This window comes from Nylanderia fulva, unplaced genomic scaffold, assembly GCF_048542155.1.
Source record: "Nylanderia fulva isolate GAGA-0341 unplaced genomic scaffold, ASM4854215v1 Scaffold3, whole genome shotgun sequence".
Taxonomy (NCBI): domain Eukaryota; kingdom Metazoa; phylum Arthropoda; class Insecta; order Hymenoptera; family Formicidae; genus Nylanderia; species Nylanderia fulva.
In genome coordinates, this window is record NW_028190368.1 from 8,110,085 (window position 1) to 8,134,475 (window position 24,391).

Below are 24,391 nucleotides of genomic sequence, written 5' to 3' on the forward strand. Positions count from 1 at the left end.
ACTCTTTGGGGACTGAACGCTCGTTATATGGTATACATATATATCGCAATGATGAATGCATCAAGGTCCAACTTTAGTATCTTGAAATATAGCGCGTTAAAAATCGGTTTTATTATGAAACGCGGTCGAGAGAGACTTTCTCAAGGTGATTCACAATGCATCCTCGATATGCAATTATGTCAGGATCGCGGTATATTCCCGCTATAAAGTGTGCCCATAACGGAGAGCCGGCATTTTACATACATTATTACCACGTTACGTATTCCTCGATATTGTTCTTCGATATTATTCATTCGCTCCGGTCCGCGGTGCATTTTCGATTGCGCGAGCGCAAGGTGGTACCAGACGATCAGAACGAAGCGGCGAAACCTGCTTGGCTACTAGTCACGACGCGAAACGTGACCTGGGTACATACACCGAAAGCATATCCTCTTATCCTCGCCATTTGGTATCCATCGAGACTAACCGGGTTTCCGTGACTCTCTTCGTCGTTTTCTTCGAATTTTAATCTTGTTGATGCCTCTATTATAATTTCAAAACAATTCCGAAATATCCGGGTGGACCAATCAAATTCAGATTCCGCGCAAGCAAAAGTGCGATACATGGATAACGCGATAATACATTTTTATTGATTTTAATTTTTCTTCAACTCTTTCCTCCGAAGAAAAATAAATGTAATAGATTCGTCCATCTGGTTAGTATGATCAAGGTGGTTGGATTTGTTCGTATAATAAAAAAAATGGACATTCCCCTTTTTTAAAATAGGAACGATATATTTAATTCGACCCAAACTAGCCAAGAAAATTTTTATTTTATTTCCACAACGTTTCGACCATCTGTTTTTGGTCTTTTTCAAGTGAAAAACTAGAATGGTACAATTAATTAAAATTAATAAACATTTTTTGATGTTAAACGCAAGAATTAAAAATTTTTTACATACTTCCTTGATAAAAGCGCAGTTAGTTGGCACTGTTGTCATGATTATTAAACAATATGATTATCGGACTTTTTTAAAAACATTTGAAATAACTTTGAAAGAACTTTTGAAAGAAAGTAACCGCATCTTATCGTTATGATGGATCGTCAAAAAAACTGAATATATAAAATTTTTCCTTTTTTAATTGGTTACAAGGACTTGAGACACTCCATTGGATTATGGATGCCACGCGAGGATCTATCCCGTGTGATTTAGTATATTTATTTCAAATATAACGGAACGTGTCTTTTTCAGAGAGAGGATTATTTTCAGGCTCGCATTTTAATTTATAGAGGAGACCCCAGATCGCGTCGAAATATTTGAAGAGGCGATTCGTAAATTTTGCGCAAGGTTGCTACGGTGGCACGTGTGTTCTTGTTTTATGAATACGATAAAAGTCTCTTTTCTGAAATTGCAGATTTTTCTACAAAAACCACAAATATACATGTTTTTTCTTCGACGCGTATAAGCATATATTGAATACAACTTTTACGAAAATATTTTAATTACTGCTGTTACCATTTAGCATGCGTACTGTTTTTATAATTACCTCTAAAACATTCCAAATATATGTAAAGAGATAAATGTTTTACAAACTGCAATAATGTGCGGCAAATTACGGAGTATTAAAGGATATTATTAAATTTTAGACAGATATTATTTCAACGATTAGTTTGAAAAGCCAGCTGGTTTCTACCAGTTTGACGTACGAATGGCAATCAAGGTCGCTCAGATGACTTTTACCGGCTTCTAATAGCGTCACGTGTAGATGATCAAGGTCGACGAAGCAACGAGTTTTTTTCGGTTTAAAATATATGTCTCTGGAGGCATAAGATGAACACATTATTTTTCTACTAGATGCAGAGGATATGCAGATTAAAATCACACATCAGTGATTGATTAATCGCACACACAAACTGATATAAATAAATATTAAATAACTTCTATACATAAAAGATATATGCGATATATTTAATCTTTTTAGGAGGTGCCATTTTTTACAAATTTTTTTTTAATATTCATAAAAAAGATGATTCAAGTATGGACATTTTTATTTATACGTTAGAGGCGTTCCAGAAGTGTTAGCAATGTTTTTTGATACCACTTGCCGCATTCCTTGTCGCAAAATTTAGAATGATCCCATTAAAAATGCAGTTATTTCTCGGAATGTCTGCTCTCTTGTTGTAAAACGAAGAATACGTGATACTGTGTGTGTGTGTGTGTAATAAATCGGTAGCGTCGCAAGATTTATACTCGTGACGTGACAGCATACTAATTGAAAGTACTGCGAGGCTATCAGGAAATAAATGGTCGAAAAGCATAGGATGAGAAAATATGCATCTCTGAAAACAAATATACTCGGGGACAAAATTATTTTTTTCGTTGTAAATCCGCGAATATTTCGCATCATCGAATTATGTTATTCATATATTTAGAGCTTTCTGATTTTATTTTTGATTCCCAACCTTTCTATGATCCTATAATAAAATCTTTTATAGTATAATAATCGTTCCTTTCAGCGGGCATTTATATAGTTGTTATATATTCTGATAGTAAAAAGTTATAATTAAACTCCTATATAATAAAAGATGTTATGCATATTACATATACGTATAGAGATGAATTTTATTACAACATATATTACATTAACGCAGAGAGTTATATAACCTCATAAAATCATAAAATTATACTTTTATATTATTTCCACTTTATTTTCATCTAGAGAAAACAACAAAATTCTGTTCAATAAATTTTCTGCGCGCTGCATAAATTTAAATAATTTTCTGTATTTATTTTAAAATAAAATTCAAAATAATTTTTTTCTTCTTTTTTTCCTTTTGAACAAAGCCGACTTATATCTTCACTCCCATCCCGTTCCGGATATCTTAAAGCATTTCTGCCTCCACTCCCTCCAGAGTTACTATATTTTTCCGCGGGTCAACATTGCTGCAATATTGACAATGTTGTACCGCCAACACGCTTTAACACGGTCGCTCGTAATTTTCTTGCCCGGCGAGGCGAGAGAAGCGTTTTGCCAGAGTTAAGAAGGAGCTTCGAGCGCAAATTTGTTCCATCGTAATTCTGCGAGACGAATTCGCAGAAGCGAAACCGACCGCGAGAGATCGGGCATAATCGCCGACATTCTTTCATACGCACGTGGTGTGCGTTGGCAGTTGTTGCACGTGTACGCACTTAAGCGCGGAAAGAATTTAGAATCCAATGCATATATGTGTGTTCATATCTAACATCCGTGGGTATGTATGTATGCGCGCCGCGATCGTTATATACGCAATGCGTAACCCCTCGGGGTCAAATAGCTCGTCGAACACGGTCCCTCTTCGTCGACCTCCTCGCGCCGCTGACATCGTTTTTTATGTCCTGAGTCGGCTGTAAGTGGGAGTGCAACCACCAAGAAAACCAAACTCGCCTCTTTCGAGAGAACAGTCTGAGTGCGCCGTTTTTTTTTTTTTTTTTTAAACATGAACATGATTTTCGCTGAAATCTTATTTAGATAAGTTTAAAATATATTTTTTGCCGCCCCTTGGAATCAGAAAAAAAATTAAGTATTCTCCTTTTGAATAAACACTGGAATTTATTTGCATATTTATTTAATATACAATAAAAAACTGAAAATAACAAAATAAAAAAAAAATTAAGAAAGAACAAAAAATAAAAAAACAAACATTATTTAATTACATCCCCGTCTGCAGCATTCACAGGTTTTTTTTTTTTATAAAAGAACATATTCATTAATTTCACTTTATAATTTCTCTCGACGCGTACAGAAATTTTATTCCAGCCTTGAAAAAAAATAAAAAATAAATAAAACGATAAAAGAATCGCGATTTCTAGATCCCTATCGCGATATTACGCAAGTCGGAAAAATCACGTTTACCTACGATATGCTCGCGTTTTCGATTTCCTCGTAAAACGCGAGCGCTTAGAAAGCGAGCGCGCGGCGTAACGTCTGCTCATTAATCGCACGTTGAAAGAAACGAAATCCAGGTCAGAGACGTGAGCCTTCTCCTCCTCCGTGTGTTAATCAGCCGCGCGCGACAAGCCCCGAGTGGTTTTCTTATCGTTTCTCGTCACCGAGGCTTCAAACTCGTTCCACGTCACGGAACGTAGAAGATCACAGAAAGGAAGGGAGAGAACTCGAAAAATCTCACGTTCAATTCCCTCCAAATCAAATTTAAAAATACATCGACGATACAATTAAGGCTATAAAAAAATTAATTTCAATCGACTATATCTAATTGTAAATTTCACTATATCACCGCTCCTTATTTTAATTCTCGTCTCTCTCATTCCTTCTCTTCTGGCTTAATTAATATACAACCGGGCCTATACTTACGGAGACCATCCGTCCTTTATTTTAGAGGACAGCCTCTTATTTTAAGCATTTTTATTTTGTCCTTTAGATTTATTATTCATATTTCCAAAACTCAATTTTGTCCTTTATTTTTTATTTAGCGTTTTAATATCTAATAGCCCAGTATTAACATGAGAATTTGTACAAACACAATGGAACCTCTTATTCAAGAAACCAAGGATTTATTTCAACATAGTCGTAGAATCAGTTTTAAACTATAATAATACATAGAACTTTTGATAGTCACAAAATTATTTTTTTGTTCGTCGATTCCATTTTGATCGGAAACATGTTGAAACAAAGCCTTAAAATTTGTAGGTTTGTCCTTTTTTGCTTCCTCATAGAAGAAGCTTTGTTTGGGTGAGAACATTTTTTTTCAGATTTCTATACCAATGTGTTTAGAATGTTCCAAAACATCGAGAAAACACATTTTTAAAAAATGGATCTGTATGTACGGATGTACGTGCACACCCACATTTGTGTTTTTTTTTTTTTTTATATCTCAAAAATTATTTGACTTGGAGCGCTCTAATTTGACATACAAGTAAAGTAAAAGAACAGTTTTATTTACTGTAATTTCTAGAAAAATTCATAAAGTATTTCATTTTTTAATCTCGATTTAAAAATATCTTGATATTTATTTTCTCTCGGAAAAGATGGTCACCGTACTTATACTTGAAGTTGGCTCGAAAATTCATTGTAGAACAGCCTTTATGTCGGCCGATGCTCGTTTCCGCGCGACGTTGTTTGCACGCGTCCGCAGTCAGGATTTCCTCGCGATAAATTCGCGGACATCACGAGTCTTGGACGACCGCCAAGCACCACCGAGCTCTGCTCCTCACCGCCGCAAACTCTGGACCAGTTTCTTTATCCGGTACAGAGCGCGGTGGCGGATTTCGAAACGACCGGTTCTCCTTCCACGATTGGCTTTCGGGACGACCGAAATAAAGCCGGGTCGCGTTCGCGATATCCTCGCGGACTTTACGATCCTGCTGTGCTGCCTACGGCGCATGTAAAATACGCTCTGTAAAAGTGGCACAGCGATGCCCGAAAATGTGCACATCGCATATAACTTAGAGAGCAGACGCGCGAGATATAAATCTTGAAAGAATATTTCAAATTTTTAATAATGCTACCATATGTATAGTACCATGGTATATGTACAGTATAAAAGGAATTTGAGGAATTTTTATTGGAAATGTTTAGAATAAATATTAATATATTACGATCAAAATAAAACGTTCATAAAAGACATTTAAATTTCTTTCATATATATGTGTATATATGTATACCATATTATAAATTGTATCATATATGCTCTTGCTTCTATGAAATTATATTCCTTTATTCTCTCGAGAGTTCTATATTTCTGTAGAGAGTTTACACAAGAGAGGAGGAGAGAAGAGAAGAAAGAGCGAGAGAAATATATTTGTGGGCAGATGTGTGTGTGTGTGTAGAGAGAGGGTGCATATATCGTATAGGGGATTTCCCTTGTCTCCGGATTCTTCTCTCGGTGTCCCCGGACGCGCGTTCTTGGCGCTCGTCGGCCAGTCGTTAATCTTAACAAGCGGAGCAGCGAAGGCGGGGACTCCGTCATTCGCCGCGCACGCCATTATTCAGTGCTCGGGAAAAAAAGAGGAAGAAAAGAAGAGACCGTTTGTGTGCACCACCATTATGTTCGCACGCGTGCACGCTCAGTAATTAGCGAATTAGCGCGCGTATTATCTCTTAACGCGCGCGAATTGCGGCTTTCGGTTCTGGATATCGATTCTCCTTAGACAATCGAAATGTTATACGTCTAATATGAAAGAATAAGGTGGAACGCAAGCTTTTGAAAGAGAATTAAAGATAACGCGTTAAGAGGATCCCTAATAGCATCTCATACAGCACACAAGTTTGCAGGAATATTGCAGAAATATTATATAGACATGAATTTGCAATATAGTTTAAACAACGTTGCAGCAACCTTTCAGAAATATTATGAAAATAAAATTCACGCAAAAAATATTCGGTACAGAACATTCAGTTCGATCATGTATTTGGCACATTTCCAATAATCCAATAGTAATATTACATATATATTTTGTATTACACGTGCAGGCAAAGTGGCACTTTGTGTGCGTGTTTTCTGTGCGGAAAGCGGCCGATTTCCCACGCCGCCATCTAGCGCACAGAAAACGCGCACAAAGCCACTTTGCCTGCACTTGTAATACAAAATAGTATGTGTATCACTCGCCTTCGACTCGTGCGTCCATCCCCCGCACTCGTGACCAATTGTCAACTTTCCGCACTTGATACACAATATACTATTATTGCATTATTGCTGCAATGTTATAGAACTATATTTTTGAAAGCATTTTACCGTTGCTGCAAGGTTGCAGCAAGATTACTGCAACATTTCACAATGTTTATGCATGTTGTAGTATTGCAATGACATATGTTGCCACAATGCTCCTGCAATCTTGTGCTGTATGGGACGCAACATATCCGAAAGATATTCAGAGAATATCCAGAGGACATTCGAACATCCTCAAGATGTTTTCTAAACGTCTTCGGAATATGTGTGTTGTTAGGGATATAAAAAAATTTTAATCCTACGCGAAACGTCAGTTCTGGACCGCAGAGATTCGGGGAAATCGAAAGTTTCGGCGAACAGGAATATCTTGCCGCAGATTCGAATCTGGCGAACGGAAATGTCAAGAGTCACTATACCGCCAGCATTTCAGTAAGATACGACACGAGACGCGCGCCGGACTTTTGTCACAATTAGTCACGCATCAGGACAGGGCCGTATCGCGGGCAGGAAAAAGCGGTCGGTCGAATGTGGATTTCGTTTCGCGTGAGCAGGACACTCGCACTCGCGTTTGTCAGCAGCGAGAGGAAACGTGAACGATAAAAAGAGAGAGAGAGAAATGACCGTGACGTATCTAAGATCCCCCTCTTCTCTCTTATACACGCGGCGAAACTTCGCTGCTTTAATCCTTTATGAGCACACGCGTGGCTGAGAAACGATGTAACATAAGCTCCGCCAGACATTATGAAAGTTAAACTGGAACAGAGCTCTAACTCTCTTCTGACAGAATATACATAACGCGCGTCTAAATGTCATCTTTTACTTTAAATGTCATTTTTTTTAATGAAAAAAATTTACATATATTATTATAAATTATTATTAAATATTAATAAAAATTACAATGATATATAAAACGTAATGTCATGAGAGCAGAGAAAAAATAAAATAACTATAATTATTATATTAATTAATTAAAATGTAAAGAATTCCTAGAGAAATAAAAAGAAACAGCAAAATTTGGGCGAATCCGCTTAGAAATCACGAACGAGAGGAAGCTCTATTCGTGGCGTGTGATGTGCCACGGTGTCGTATCTTCGTGTTGGCACGGTTTGCGCGCTGTTTTCTTTGGAATTTGAGACCGCGGGTGCGTTGTCGGTGCGTCAATGCGAGTGCACACGAACGATCGGCGGCGTCGCGACGCGGCTTACGCGACAAAGATCTCTCGGTGCCGCAGGTGGTCAGAGAGCCAGAGCGAGGCGTACACGTGGCCGGTGCATGTGCATGTGAGCATGTATATGTACGTACGTGTTATAAACCCCGCGCAGGCTGCCAGATCGAATTAAACCCGCGTAAGCTCGATTCCCCGAGTCGACGATAGCGGCTGTTAGTCCGCCTTGTCATTTCATGTGTTGCATCAGGGTCGCATCCATGGGCGTTCGCAGAATTTTTTCCAAGAGAGGGCATAATTAAAATTTTTTTTTATATTTTTTTAGTTTTTAAATTTAATTTTTTCTGTTATTTTGTTATTTTCATTTTTTATAATAAAGTGTTTATACAAAAACCCGGGAAAAAAATTTTTATATATAATATTATATATATATAGTCGTAAAATTATTATGTGAAATATATCTATTTTTATACATAATTATATAAATTTGTATATAAATTATAAGGATTCATATATAATCATGTCAAATTATATATGAACATATATATTTATATATATGAAGAAATTTATTTATTATAATATATTTATTATATATATTATATTTATTATATATATATAAATTTATATAATTATATATGAAAAGCACTTTTATTTAATTATGTATAGACATATTTCATATATAATTTTGCGATTATATGTATAATTTTATATATTTCTATATAATTTTATATTGTTATATACAAAAAATTTTTTCCCAAAAAGAGAGCAAATACTTAATTTTTTTACTGATTCCAAGGGGGCAAATAGCTCTCTTGGCCCCCCTACGCCAAAAATGAAAATTTAACAAATAATATATATATTATATTCCACGATTTTCTCTCAAATAAATTTTTAACATTTTATTTAAAAAAAATACAATTGAAATATATTCATTGATATGGGACATACAAATATAGATAATGTTATAATTGCGATCATCATATATGCGTATACATACACACGCATGCATAACCAGCGTCGACCTCTTTTGATTGTCGTCGTTTCGCGCTGCATCCGGCGTCAGCTCGACGGACACTGATATTATTGCATCCTGCAGCGATGACGAGTTCGGGCATCCCCCGATTTAATTTTAGCTCCGTATCTTTATCGTCTGGCGATAGACAGATGCATTTTGAATGTATCATTAGCGGGCGATTATAAATCACGATCGCTCCGTTCTATAATGTACGCAAAATCGGGAAGTCGATGCCAAGAATCCCGCGTTTGCCAGCGATTACCTTTAATTTAATATGATGAGACTTTTCTGGCGTCTTATGCACCGCATATTGCATCTTGTTGCGGCGGAGGTAGGATTTTTGGATCCGTCAAATTATGCGAGAGATCAAAGAGAATATCAAGTGATGAAAATACACAAGAAATGACGTAGAAAACGAATATTAATTTCTAGAAACTAATTAGCTGTCTCTGTGTGAGCTTCTTTCAACATTATTTAGATTTGGCTTAAAATAACTAAACCTAGCTTTTATTAACTATAAATCAACTCCTTAATTCATCTATTTATTAAATGATTTCATTTTTTCTAATTGAATTTTATTTTCATAAAAAATTGTACATATATATATATATATATATTTCTTTCTTTACCTTTTCTCTTGAAATCGACGAAAGAATTAACGTCATTGCTAAGGCTTAATCTGGTCGAGCGGAAATTGTTATCATCGTTTGAGCGGTAATTCTTATCTGCATATACGTATATATATCCAATGGATTTCGTAGAATAAATTTTAATTGCCGGTTATTCCCGCGTTAATGACTTTTTTCTTTCGAAGTGTTTAAGCGCAGCTGGAGAGTCGCATAAAAAGTTAATAACTGCGCGGCAGTGCATCAAGTGGATTAAACGAGAGACTATTGTTGGCTCAGGTGGTCGTTGCTCTGCGTTTGCCGGCTTTCTTTTTCTTGCCTCTCTTTGTGTTCGCTCTTGTAATTCTACGCTGTTCTGCTTCTCTTTCTCTCATAAAATCGCGCCTTTCTTCTCCGCCTACTCTCGCTTTATTTCTCGGACAAAGGTAAAAAACAAATCATCGGCCAAAGGACACTTGATTCATCAATATCGATTTGCATAATTAATAATGTCAAAGATATTTACATAAAAAGAACAAAATGCAAAGACATTAATGTATAATAACGGAGAACATGGACGTCCGCAGGATTTTTTGCAGGAAGAAGCATGATTAAAATTTTGTTTTGCTTCTTATTATTATTCTTTCTTGATTTTTTAAATTCAATTTTTTTATCATTTTGTTATTTTAATATTTTTATATTAAATAAAATTGCAAATAAATTTCAGTGTTTATTCACAAGAAGAACAAATACCTCTCTTGCGGATGAATAAGAATGACGTTTATTATAATACTCGTAAATAATGATTATCCATATTTACGTAGATATTTAATTTCTTTATAATTACCATTAAATTTATTTAGAAGTGTTAAGGCAACAGTTACGAAAAGTACTTTAGCTCCGATTCTCGAGAGAGTAATAAAATGACGTTGAGCTGATATCAAGCCAAGGGAACGTATTAATTGCGCTCGGGACACCGAGAATCACGTGCAATTAGTGGATATACAGACACGACACATGTGTGTGCCAGCGTCTTCGTTCCGCTATTTCATCGCTGTTGACCACCGAAGACGAGATGGATCTGTCAAGGATTCGCGTTCGTCGCGGTGTGTTACGCAAGCGCGCGAAAGAAGGCAATACTCTTATAGTATAGCAGTGTAAGAAGAAGAAGAGGAAGACTCGTCGAAAAATCTCCACTCGTGGCGGCCTTTATCGCCACTCCGATAATGGTTTTTTAATGACGAGACAACCCCGGTGACCTTCGAGCTGTCGCGCGCTCCCACGCCTACACGCATGCAGTTACACCACTTTTTTTTTAGCCGCTCGTAAACTAATAACGGTGCTCACAAGGCCGAGAAGTATTTCACGTACAGACAGGCAAAGAGATCGGAACATTCTACGTATTCTACTATACATGCTCTCTTGACAAAACAAGACCATTTATATCTCGCTCTTAAAATATGTACGTATTTATTCATACGGAGTATAAAATAATACGAGAGATACCTATATATCATAATTACGTTCGTTTATTTGCCAAAAGTACGAGTCGCATCGCGTCTAAAGACCTTGGCCGTTCATCGTTATCAAGTAAAGTGATATTGAGGTAAATGTGGAGAACATAAAGTAACTACCAACATTTATTATCGCGCCCGATGCTAAACGATGGCGAAAATATACTTGGTTAACGTAGGAATTTCTCGACCTCGGCACAAATTCGATGTTTGTTTGTCGTTTAGCTTATGTTCCGTAGAGAAGCCGTTATTTGCCGTTTCGTTTTTCCTTATTTATAGCCTGTTTGCGAATAGGAGAAAGAGAGAGACGCGCCTGGGCGCGGATCGATTAAATTAGCATCATTTGTAGGACGATCGATTCGCGGACAGATCAGACGGGTAGAGCGAATAATGTGAATTAACGGGCGCGTAATTCGCGCGTGTGATGCGAAATCGCGTACGTACACATACTACGGTCGCTTTCACGCGGCTACGTCAGAGGGCTTATCCCATTTGGATACCTGCCAATGTGCCGACGATCTGACTCCCGTTCGGATGCGCCGAAAATAACGAATCGATCAAGCTTTAACGCGCAACTTTCGACGTCGATCGCAGCGGCAATAGACGAGTTGCGAAATCATTAAATATGTTTGAAGTAGATCATCGGGTCGCTTTTTCTGGAAATAATATTAAAGAAGAATTATTGATTGTTTAGGATATTTTTGCGAGCTTCCTTTATTGAGCTTCTGGCAAGATTTTATAATCAATTTTACTTTGTCTTGTTTTAAATCGCTGAAACTTAATTTGCAAAAAATATCTTCACCTCGATGATATAAAACTGTCAAATTAATTTATAGATTCGAGGACAAAAAACGTATTATTTCAGCGAACTAGTTTTCATCGATTATTTTACGATCTATATATTTTCAACGCAGGACTTTTATTAGGTTTTTTATTAACATAAAATAGCGCATATATAAACACATATATGTTAATATAAAATGTTAACAAGACTTCAAGTAACGAGACGAACGTCCGCGCGATCTCGAGTCGAAGTAGTCGAAGTAGTCGAAAGATTGTTCTAGGCGTCTGCAGAAAATGGGACGTTGACAGGGGGATGTAAATGTTTATCGGTCGATTGCCAATAAAAGCAGAGGCACACATATACTGTGGCACGCTTTCAGCGACTTCCTGCCGTCCACCATTCGAGGTGGGAACCGAGCTGGTTTCACCATCGGCGAAAATTCCAAGTTAATATACGTGACAGACAACGAACATACCAATAAATCAGTTTCACTCAACAGTCAATCAGTGGTTAAGTTACTTCATTTGGAAATTGACATTGCTTTTCACTTTTTGTTTATCGCATTGTAACAATCATCATCGTTCATCGTTCAGCTTAAATAATTTTAAAAATCTTTCTTCAATGGTAAAAGTCGACCAAAACTGGCAATCATTTATTATAAATAATTAATTGAAATACAACGTTTCGGCTGTCATTGCAGCCCTTTTCAAGTAAATCTATAAAAAGTTAAATAAAAATAATTATAATTTTAATACATTTCATCGCAACAAATAATTATAAATTTATATACAAAAATATGTTACATACCAAACGTAAATGCATAATAAATTAATACAATAAATCAAATTCACTGCATACCACCGACAATATTCACAATTGTTTTAATGAACAATGTAGAATTGACAGAAGTAAGCAAGAAATAAATAGATGTTAACAGTTAGCAAGAATCTTAGTCACTACGCGTTAAGAAAATCGAGACAAAACTAATGTGTCTTTCGCAATCTAAAACCTCATAACAAAGTAAAAATAAAAATAATTTTAATAATTTTAATTTTCTCTCGAGTTTCTTTTTTTTGTATAGTCGTCTTATTATTTTTTTTTTTTATTTTTATAAGCTAATTTTTAATAAACTTTACGAAGAAAGAACGAGCCCGCGAAACGGTGATCGGTCGGCTCTCGAGCCATATTTCTCCTGTCAGAGGTCCACAAACGACACGCGTCGCGCGGTTTATTTCATGACGTGTGATTCACTTGGCGGCGCCAAGCGAGGCTCGTTGCTCGTGCTCGCTTTTTTTTGTCGCTTTTCTTTTCCTTTCTTCTGTCTTTGCATTTTTTTCGCTACTAAGAAATTATGAACCAAGTATTCGTGACTCTGTTGACGACGAAATGTTTTTTAGCGAACGTCCGCAAAATTATGCGATAATGATTAATTTATACAACGTCACGTGAAATTACGCCGTCTGAACTGCATGTGGTTCGCTCTGAATACGAATTTTATCACGTTGTATGTTATTAATTACCTATACTCGATCTTTTGACAAGTGCGTATAAATAATTTACTAGTAAACGATATCAGCAATTAAAATACGGTAAATTATTTTAAATAACACTTTATGATGTGCGTGTAATATCTGTATCTGTTTTTTACTGTTCTTTATTCAGTCAGACGAAAACAACTTTGAGTGACGTCTGTGCGTGCGTTCTTTCTCCGCCTTTTTCTCGGAAGGAAATCGAATTTTTACTTTTTCAGACTTCGCATTCTTATGATGCAGCTGTCAGTTAAAATTGCTTCGTACTTTTTTACGCGATATTCAGCGCGGCTTGAAAGAAGAAAAGTCCAGACGCCTGTTAAACAGCCACTCCCGTAATCTGGCAATTACTTTTAATTCGTCCTCTCGACCCTTTGCGTGTCCTTAAAGTTTCGTCCCCCTAAAAGGTCTGTCACCATTATAATCAGAAAATAATATATAGACAAAACTCTACAAAGGATTTAACGCGCCGATATTAACTCATAAGGACTAATTTGAAAATCTCATTAATTAAAAACTCATTTTAAACATATGAACTTACATGTATATATATATATTAATTATAAATATTTTATTTATTTATTTGTACATGTATGAGTGATAAAAAGGATTCTATCAGAAGATGAAAAGAGTTTGTTGCAATATTAATAATAAGCAATATTTATAATAAGATAAAGAATATTTTATATTTTACATTACAATAATGTAAACTAAATTACAATTGCAAAGATCAGCAATGAATTTAAAAATAAAAAATAATAATTTAACAAAATTATAAATTATTCTATATGTAGTTGGTTCGCTGTCATTCGATGTTTCCGCCGGTTTTTCCTCTTCTCTTATTTGTCTTTGTGCTTTCTCACTCGCGAAAATACGATTAATTATGATAGCGCACGCATTAATCAGACCAGAATATGATTAGTATGCTGCGCATTTTACGTAGCACCGACGTTAATTTTGCGATAAAGAAATACATAGTTTGTTAATGAATCAGAAGCCAGGTTCTATCTGCATTGCGAAATCGTACACGACCTGCATTGTATTTTATATCGCGACGAGAGAACGCGAAGTTAGCGTGTTCGTAGGGAATAATCGTTTAGCATCTCTTATTGTTAGTACTTGACGCAATCGTACTTTCCGAGATAATACAATAATATACACCTCTTTCCGCTCGAGTTTCTCTATGAGTGACAACCTCTGTCAAATTTAGGACGCCACAAAAATTTCGAACAATTTGTAAAATGTTAAATATTTCAGGACATTAATTATTTATCACATGTTTATTATAATGTTTGGGTCTTTATTTTTCGCGGCGATATTTTTAAACGTGCCATGCACGAGAGAATCGCGATTATTTTCTACAATTATAATTAGAGATTAACAATTAATTATTAGCAATTAATATCTCTGTAAGCATATTGATGAGACAATTATTTCGTTCGATCTGATTGTTTGAAATGGGAAAACTATAAGGAAAGTTTTACAAGGTTGAGTAGAATCATATCAAAGATAGCAAGGATATCATTTATTGATATGGATAACAATAATGCACCTTTCTTCGCGTACGAATATTGGCAGAATAATAATTTCTGAATTCGCGCAAAATAATTATTATTTAAATATTAATTATTTTTCTCATGTACTGCTTTATAATATGAATATTTATGAGTTGTAGAAATTAATCGACCAAACTAGCGAGTAAATGCGATTTATTCAGCTTCACGACGTTTCGATCATGTGATTGTGGTCCTTATCAAGTGAAACAAAAAGAATTCAATTAACACATTATTATATAAATTTTGTCAGTAACATTTCTTATAATGTGTTAACTTTAATTGAATTCTTTTTGTTTCGCTTGATAAGGACCACAATCACTTGGTCGAAACGTCGTGAAGCTGAATAAATCATTCACTCGCTAGTTTAGGTCGATTAATTTCAACAACTCTTATTTAAACACTAGTGACTGCTATATTAATAATTTTAGAAATTTATGAATATTTATATTTCACAGATCGACATTGTGTGCACACAACTCTGTCATTGCATCATATCGGTGAGTGAAACTACTTTTTATTTGACATTTTGTGCTTTTTAGCATAATCTCATCCATTTTACATGCATTACCGAATTATTTAAAACGCTCTAAATTTCCACAAGGTATAAGTCATATTCCTCGTTGTAAACATTTCGAACGAAGAAATGCATATTATTATTTCGTTGTCGTAAGTCATAATAAAAAAAAAATGTGCAATTTCCTAGACGCGACGTACTGTTTCCAAACAGACCGATAGCCTCTTTTTCTATCTCGCACGATAATCATCGCGGATTTACGCGCGAGGGAGAGGCAGATTTATCGCTCTTGCGACGAAAGTGATATCGCGAGGGTGAAATTTTGATCGCAGCGTATTCTTGTCCATATAGTTGTACGTACCATGTCGAAGAGCAGGGTGCAAGAAAGTGCAAGCAAGGGGGCTTTGTGTTGCCAGGGCGATTCAGTGACCCGCCGTGGATATTGCCCGTCACCGAGGGTGAATGAAAAGGGAATATAGCAACCCCCTGAATCGCGGGATAAATATCGCTCGCGAGGGACCCTCCCACGTAAGAATTCCTAATTCAACGTCGGACGGGAGCGAGAGACAGAGAGGAAGAAGGAGGAACAGGCACGCCTTGTGTGCACACGCGGAACCCTCGAATTTTATCGATTTTATCGCCCCCTTTTATTCCTTCGCTCGGAACTCTGAACGCGAAGGGGTGGACGAATCCGACGCGAAATCGAAAAGTGCTTGTTCCTTCGTTTCCGGTGTAATATTCTGTGTAATTGCATAATTTATTTGGAGATAGAAAGAGGGTACATCTTTGCGGTCTCTGAATTGGTCGTGGATATTCGATTAATTTTGAATGAAAATATATTAATAGTAAATCATTTCTATTTTTATCTAAATAAATGAGAATAATTTAATTTTTAAGAATATACATGTAGAATATTCAGGGTGTCTAGCGGTCAGGTGATTTTATAAATATGGAATTGTCAGGAAAAGGCAGGTAATTTTACTATTTATCTGGATTTTTCTGTGTTGTTAAAAATCGATTTATCTACAGTGTATTTATTAATTTATATTTTCATCGTCGTGTTATTTTATTTTAATGTGTTTGGTAGAGACAAAACTAAAAAACTGATATAATGATTATTTAAATGGTTTATAGTGACATGTTTGTTTCGATTATCGTACGTAATGCAGATTGTATAATTGATTTAAATTTTTGTTTTTTTAACTTCCGAACTTTTTCATTGTTGACAAAAATATCTCAGGAATTTCATTTAATTAATTTAACATTTAATTAATTTATCATACATATATAGATATATACAAATTATACATTTGAAAAAGTCAGAGAATATTTTTTATCGAATCTACTGGACACCCTTATATATTATTTGCGCACCATATTCTGTATTCCTTGATTATTTCCTGCAATGCAAATTTGTCTGAAGAAATTTTGTTCACAAGAGCGGCAGGTAATTAAATTTTTTTCAAAGACAAACGATATGCTTATAATTGATTTAAATTTTTATTTTTTTAACTTCCGAACTTTTTCATTGTTGACAAAAATATCTCAGGAATTTCATTTAATTAATTTAACATTTAATTAATTTATCATACATATATAGATATATACAAATTATACATTTGAAAAAGTCAGAGAATATTTTTTATCGAATCTACTGGACACCCTTATATATTATTTGCGCACCATATTCTGTATTCCTTGATTATTTCCTGCAATGCAAATTTGTCTGAAGAAATTTGTTCACAAGAGCGGCAGGTAATTAAATTTTTTTCAAAGACAAACGATATGCTTATAATTGATTTAAATTTTTATTTTTTTAACTTCCGAACTTTTTCATTGTTGACAAAAATATCTCAGGAATTTCATTTAATTAATTTAACATTTAATTAATTTATCATACATATATAGATATATACAAATTATACATTTGAAAAAGTCAGAGAATATTTTTTATCGAATCTACTGGACACCCTTATATATTATTTGCGCACCATATTCTGTATTCCTTGATTATTTCCTGCAATGCAAATTTGTCTGAAGAAATTTTGTTCACAAGAGCGGCAGGTAATAAAATTTTTTTTTCAAAGCGAAACGATATGCTTAATTTTGATGCAAATCAGTTGAAACCCGATCGGGTTGCGAATACGTACCATATATACATACGGTACAGTTTTTCACGGTCAACGTGCGTGCGGCCCCGGCCAGTCTGGGCGTCGCGACGCTCGGCGCCACGTCTGCACCCTCGTGGCGTCACCGCGGAGGTTCATAAATTCCCTGGAACGCGGGTTCTCCTGTTTCGTTTACCTTATCGGCGCCGGATGAAGCACACGGTGGCGGCATAATTTTGCACTCCTTCGAACGTTCGACTTTCTGCCAATGCTCCCGAGATCGATACCCTTTCGATGCGAACAGGGCGATCGTTCGGAATTTATTCGAATCGGTATATTTTTGTGAGAAAGAATTGGAATGTTGTGGATGCACACATGATTTTTATCTCGATGTTCTACAACGTCAACTATTGTATATATTTGTGTTTTATTCTAATTATTTTTTTATCTTATGCAGATACAATATTCTACTTTTTTTTATAATGCATATTTAAATTTAAACGGCAGATAATTTATTTCACGGAAGCTAGATTAAATTTACAATTTAGATGCATATAAAAAAGCTATAACATTATTTTGGATAGTATTCTTTAAATCTAAGAAATATATGTATATACATATATATATTCATTTTTAAATATTCATGATATTTATGATTTTTTAAATGACATTATAAAACGTTGCATTTACATAATTCGAATAAATTATTATTTATTCGTTAATGTACATCTGAATATTGTTATCGCACGTTTGTGGTAATATTCTCATTAACGGCAGATATTATAGAGAGAAAAAGAACAATAAAGTTCTCCAAGATATATGTTAATTTCACAACGCCTCCTTAAACAGAGTCCTAACTGACCTTAACTATGTTGTTGAAACTATGTCGACCCACAAGAAAATATAAAATCGCGCATGCATATATCGCTGACCTTTCACGTATTATTTATTTATTAGCCCGCGTGCTGTTTTATTGCATTCTTGTTGCATAATATGCGCATAAAACGCAACAGTGCGAGATCTGCTATCTCGCGCGTTGGCACTTCGCATAATTCCCCACTTTTGCTGTGTGCATCGATTCGCGCAGGTTTGTCCTTCGAGGATATCGATCGGCCGGCGGAGCCGAAATTCGTGCCAAATGCATTTCTGCAAATGCATTTCTGTCGCGGGTCGCGCGCTTTTCGCGCGAAGCGTCCGTCATGGATGTTCGGGAGATTAAATTGCGATATCCGTTCTCTCGCGGTCGTCGTTTTATTTATCACGAAGACAGGATGGACGTGTCGTCCTGTCCCGCTCGGACGAAACCCGCTCGGAAAGTCGGGACCTTCGAAGACGGTCGAGGCGTCGCGCACATAAACGCGCTCGCATGAATTACATCCTGTAATTATGCAGCGACTAGGCTTTATCTTGGGAGAAATGCGTTTGCTCATTGCAAATGGCATACGACAAGAGAAGCATATATTTTGCATCTAATTATCGTGTATAAACGTAACTGGACATGAACGATTTTTGAATAAATGCATAATTATATGCATTATAATATAAATATGAATTACATTGTTTTTTTTTCATAAATATATAAATATATGTGTATATAAATCATAGAGAACAAAGAGAAAGAGAGAGAGGTCCTGAATATATGAATTTAATTACCTATGCAGATTTATCTTAAAACTACGACTATATTTTGAGAGAAAATTTATTGTTTATATTGCTAGGTGCACAAAATGTTGCCTAAGTGGTAGATAAGTGCTCTTTGCGAAGTGCTTAATAACTAAAATATGTAGTAATGAGTGGTGACAATTTTCTACAATATTTTTGGTCTTGCTCTCTCTCGCACGTCGTTTTCAACATAACTATGTCTTGTTGACCATTCGAGTGACGAGAGTTCCCCGACTAAAATGGCCAGAGCTTGGAGAGCGAGTAGGTTAAAGTGCTAATGCCGTATGATTGCCGACGACTAGCCCGACCAGCAGTATAAGCAGCTTCGCCGCATTAAATCGTGCCGTATTCTACCGGGTGTTCGCACGCAAACGCATTCAAAAATAATGTTTTTATTTTTAATCACGATTTAATTGTGGACAAAATACATAAAATGAAGTGTGGAAACATGGCATGTACAAATTCTTATTTAGAATATAAATCACGTTTTTCTGCATTATTAGAAAAATTAGGAATGGAAAAATCGCAATGTTTTTTTATTATAAAGTTCGTTCATTAATTTTTTTTCTCTTTCATTAATTTTCGAAGATTTGTAATTTTGTAGATAGAGAAAGAAATTAATGAAAAAAATTAGGAAACAAGATAATCAAAAATATAATAAAATGATTTTATTTTTAATCACGATTTAATTGGCAAAATACATAAAATGGAAGGCCTTGTGTTGGATACATGGCATGTACAAATTCTTATTTAGAATATAAATCATGTTTTTCTGCATTATTAGAAAAATTAGGAATGGAAAAATCGCAATGTTCTTTATTATAAAGTCCGTTCATTAATTTTCTTTTTCTTTCATTAATTTTCGATGATTTGTAATTTTGTAGACAGAGAAAGAAATTGATGAAAAAAATTAGGAAACAAGATAATCAAAAATATAATAAAATGATTTTATTTTTAATCACGATTTAATTGGCAAAATACATAAAATAAAGGCCTTGTGTTGGAAACATGGCACGTACAAATTCTTATTTAGAATATAAATCACGTTTTTCTACATTATTAGAAAAATTAGGAATGGAAAAATCGCAATGTTCTTTATTATAAAGTCCGTTCATTAATTTTCTTTTTCTTTCATTAATTTTCGATGATTTGTAATTTTGTAGATAGAGAAAGAAATTGATGAAAAAAATTAGGAAACAAGATAATACAAAATATAATAGAAATAAAAATATAATAAAATGATTTTATTTTTAATCACGATTTAATTGCCAAAATACATAAAATAAAGGCCTTGTGTTGGAAACATGGCACGTACAAATTATTATTTAGAATATAAATCACGTTTTTCTACATTATTAGAAAAATTAGGAATGGAAAAATCGCAATGTTCTTTATTATAAAGTTTGTTCATTAATTTTCTTTCTCTTTCATTAATTTTCGAAGATTTGAAATTTTGTAGACAGAGAAAGAAATTGATGAAAAAAATTAGGAACCAAGATAATACAAAATATAATAGATAACATATCTTTATGTCCGTTATCATCATACATTATTATCATATATTATCATTATATACATATATTTATAATCTGAAAACTTGAAGCAATTATTAAAAATTGTATAATGGAGAAAGCAAAGAATCTCTCATAGAAAATGTTCCAGGGCGATATGAGTAGATGGTATATGAGAGGCATAAAATAATTTCGTGTATAGTGGTGCAATTAAACACGAGATGAGGGCAGACGATGTCGTCGTTGACAAAGGACCGCGGTAACTTTCGGCATCTCGCCGGTTCTGACTGTTATTAAACGTAATTTAATATCTTGCCCCGGTCCATTCGTAAACCCAGGACCCCTCTCGGAATTTACAATAAATGTGGTGGCGATTTCTATATTAAAGTCTACGAGCGCTCTTTCCGTGTAGGCGACATCCGCCTCGCTTTCTCGAAAGCAGAAAGATTCCACTGATTACGAAACTTGCTCGACCCACCAAGAGATCGTCTTTCGAATTAATCATAGTTACATAAATTGATCAAATCAAAATAAGAATATTTTCTATATCAAAAGCGTCAAAGTTTTATTTCGCAAAATTCTTCAGCTCTTTTTAATAAGCAAGAAAGCGTACATTTATTATTTATTTACAAAAAAAAATCAATCTCCCAATCGATGGCAATAAAGTCGGCCAGTTAACGTCTGGTAATCTGTCGATTCGTAGAGAGGGCGGGAGGACAATTGGGGAATGGACAGGAATGAGATTTCTCGGCAGCGATAAATATCCACTCTATCCCTCGTCCCCTCGTTTTCCCTACCCTATATATATATATATATATATATATATCTTTCTTTCTTGTATAAGGGCGGCTAAGTTTATTAGAGCAATTTCCAACACCGAGCGATAGCTCGTCCGACGATGCTGGAAGGGCTTGAAAAAGTTGCGCTCCCGGCGACGGGGTTTCCATGACTACCCGTTATATAGGGAGTCCGTAATTGCTACGTCCAGCCGCCGCAACGATGATAATTATTGCTTGTGGTTTTTAGCGATCGTGCGAATTTCAAACTGTACTAAACTCGTTCCGCTGTTGATGTCACATTTTTTTTCACCTTTTTTCCCACTGCGTTTTTATAATCGCTTTTATATTTTTTTTTTCCACGTAATTCTATATACCAACTGTTCCTAATGCATATCAATATTCGGTAGGAATAAATATTTATCGCGGTTTTATTATTTTATTATATTTATTTCAATTTATATACTGATAGAGATTGTGTGTGTGTGTGTGATATATAATCTCTGAATTTCTAACATAATAGATATAATATAAAGATGCATATTACGTCAATGATCACTTTAATTTAATTTCGGGATATTTTTATCTTTATTTTATTATTTTAAAATTTATTTCAAAAATGTTGCTTAAAATTTGGTGAAAAACTAAAATTCTCCACACTATTGATCATTCGCCACGTTACGTCGTTTGCAAATAACCTTGTACACTCGAGAGAACATATGTGGACCGCGGGAATACGTGTGGCACGTTTCTTACGAATTCTTTCACGAGGCCCGAGAAGGAGGAAAAGATGAAGAAAGAGAAAGAGAAGGTTGGAGAACCCGCAGGAACGTAACAACGGCCGGCTGTTTCGTAAATTATTTTCTGCGGGCTGGAGAGACAGCCCGGCTCTCTCTCTCTCGCATGGTGTATAATGTATAGGACTAGGACGGGTGTTAAAAAGAAGGCGAAAATCGAGGTACAAACAAAACCGGAGAGGAAGAATGGCGAGAACGAGAAGAGGTCGAGGGACACCGCGACTGTTTAGCCTTGACATTCGCCTCCCACATCCTGCCGAGCTGTCAGTGGCACTCAACCGACAAATTTTCGATCGCCACCAGTGATTTTTGCTCAAGGACTGAGCGAGACCCGTTATCTCATTTAGCTCGATTTATTCGGATTTCGAGATATAACTATATGGACACGTGCAAAAATATCATTTTCTAAAATGGAAACGCGATGATCGGCGCAAGGTCCTTGTTTTTAGTTGAAATCACCGTTATTATATGTTCATTTCAATTCTCATTTCGCTCTCTTTGCTGCAATGTACAATTTATATGCGAAATAAACTATCTAAAATCAATTTAAACATAATTGAATTTTTTGCATATCCAATGATTTATATGAGATTTACAAAAAAAAAGATGGTACAGCGAACGATGATGCTTATGGAAATTATCTTCAATGGAGAAAAAAAGTTCAAGTGTAAAGAAAACACAATTTTTTAAAATTTTAAATAACTTCGAGAAGAATGAATTCCTCACGTATTGCAAACCTGAAGTGAATAATAAAAATAAAATCCATTTCGTGAGATTGATAATTATATACGTTCGATAAGAAATCGCTTCTGCAGCCGCGATCTTTGGACCCTGCCTCTCTTTCGTTCGATATTACGATGCGATCCTTATCGCGTCGGCTCTAATCAGTCCGTAACAGAATGCAATTTTGCGATTTCACGCGAAAATACACGGCACGTGTAAGGTCGAAATAGCACGAGATAGTGCGGGTGCGAGTGAAAAGGAAAAGTCGCACGACGGTGTTTCCCTTGAGAACTCGCAGCTGGATGTCAATTTGCATTTTTGCATAATGCGCGCGATTCGTTTGATAATGCGTTTGTAACGTGCTACATTCTAGTTCCGCGAATTCGTAGGAGAACGACGCGAGCACCTCGAGGCGGACCTTAATCGGTTGGTCCTTAAAAGAAAACGTGCCAAGGCCAACAATGATCTCAATAGCGAGCACGATGATCGCGCCTATTATTAATTTGCACCGCGATTCTCGAGCTGCAGGCGCCATCATCAGATGGACTCTGCGGCCTCGTGCATTTTCTTTTATCATATTACATCTAGCCATTTATTATTTCAAATGCAAGATAAATTTTTTTTTTTTTTTGAATTATTAATTAATTATTTCAACTTTTTTTTAATTCACAATCCTGTATTCTAATATAATTATTATCATACGAATGTAATAATTTTCTATTAACCTTTAAATCAATCCAGCTAAATGTACTTATATGGCGATTAAAATAGTAATTATAGTTTTATATAAATTTATTTATTAAAATCAGTTTATTTACATATACATTATAAACACACACACACGCATAAATTAAATAAACATAGGTATAGATATAAAATTAAATGTTTATAATTTTAATAAAATTTTCATATAAAGTAATTTTAAAAAATTTTGCAAATTTTTGAAGCCATAAAGATATCGATTATTCCAAACATATAATCAGCATAATTAATTAATCCTCTGAGGATTACTGTTTTCTTAGACGCGATTACTGTTTTCTTAGACTTAAATTGCGCAATATTTCAAGCTTTTCCACGCGAACAGGTTAATAAGATGACTTTTATTTTTAATCGATGAGGATGTTGCGACACACTTAAAACTTGAAACATTGTGCAATTCGTTAGGACAGGTAAACGAAGCAATTTTGTAAAGGATCATGATTTTTAATTAGAATTTTAATGGGAAAATAAATGATATAAAACTATGAAGTCATCAGATGATAATTAAAAAATGGTAATAATTCAATCGACCAACTCTGGCAAATAAGTTTTATTGAATTTTCACAACGAACATAATTATTTCGTTTTATACTATCATGTTATTATATGATGTCATATTCTAAGATCGAATTTTTGTTTTTTAAAAAAGTTGTGATTTACTTTGATTTAAGAACTAGCACTTGATAAGGGCCGAAAACCACGGCTGAAACGTTGTGAAAATTCAATAA

General features: G+C 35.0%; 1 long non-coding RNA gene across 5 annotated transcripts in view; it reads left to right on the plus strand.

Moving 5' to 3' along the window:
* LOC114941829 (uncharacterized) overlaps window positions 1-24,391 on the plus strand; it is a 93,276-nt gene that overhangs the window by 25,868 nt on the left and 43,017 nt on the right. For 3 of the 5 annotated variants that reach the window (XR_003821704.2, XR_014925093.1, XR_003821706.2), the window contains one exon: window positions 15,269-15,310. This is a non-coding gene — a long non-coding RNA (uncharacterized LOC114941829). Of the gene's footprint in view, window positions 1-15,268; window positions 15,311-15,678; window positions 16,563-24,391 lie in introns of those variants that run through there. The other 2 variants (XR_003821705.2, XR_014925092.1) reach the window with 1 other exon arrangement.